Source organism: Dendroctonus ponderosae, unplaced genomic scaffold (assembly GCF_020466585.1).
Source record: "Dendroctonus ponderosae isolate FM_Combo_2020 unplaced genomic scaffold, Dpon_F_20191213v2 Dpon_F_20191213_10, whole genome shotgun sequence".
NCBI lineage: Eukaryota > Metazoa > Arthropoda > Insecta > Coleoptera > Curculionidae > Dendroctonus > Dendroctonus ponderosae.
Genome location: NW_026017111.1, coordinates 5,606,612 through 5,606,879, shown reverse-complemented (window position 1 = coordinate 5,606,879; position 268 = coordinate 5,606,612).

Below are 268 nucleotides of genomic sequence, written 5' to 3'. Positions count from 1 at the left end.
CACCTAATGAAATTTTCGTGTTGTTTTAAGATCAAAGCCCTGCATTCGCCCGAAGCAGTTTGGGCGCAATTAATTGGTAACTATTCATATAATTGACTAAGACACTTTTCTTGCTCAGTTCACAAGGGTCTGAAAAATCGGACACAAAGTTTTATTGAACGACTCTCTGCGGGTTTGAACAAAGAAGTTTTTCTGATGTTTTCGACTAAATTTGTTGCTTTTATCTGCTACAGTTTGTGCGCGATAAATTGTTAAAATATTCATGCAA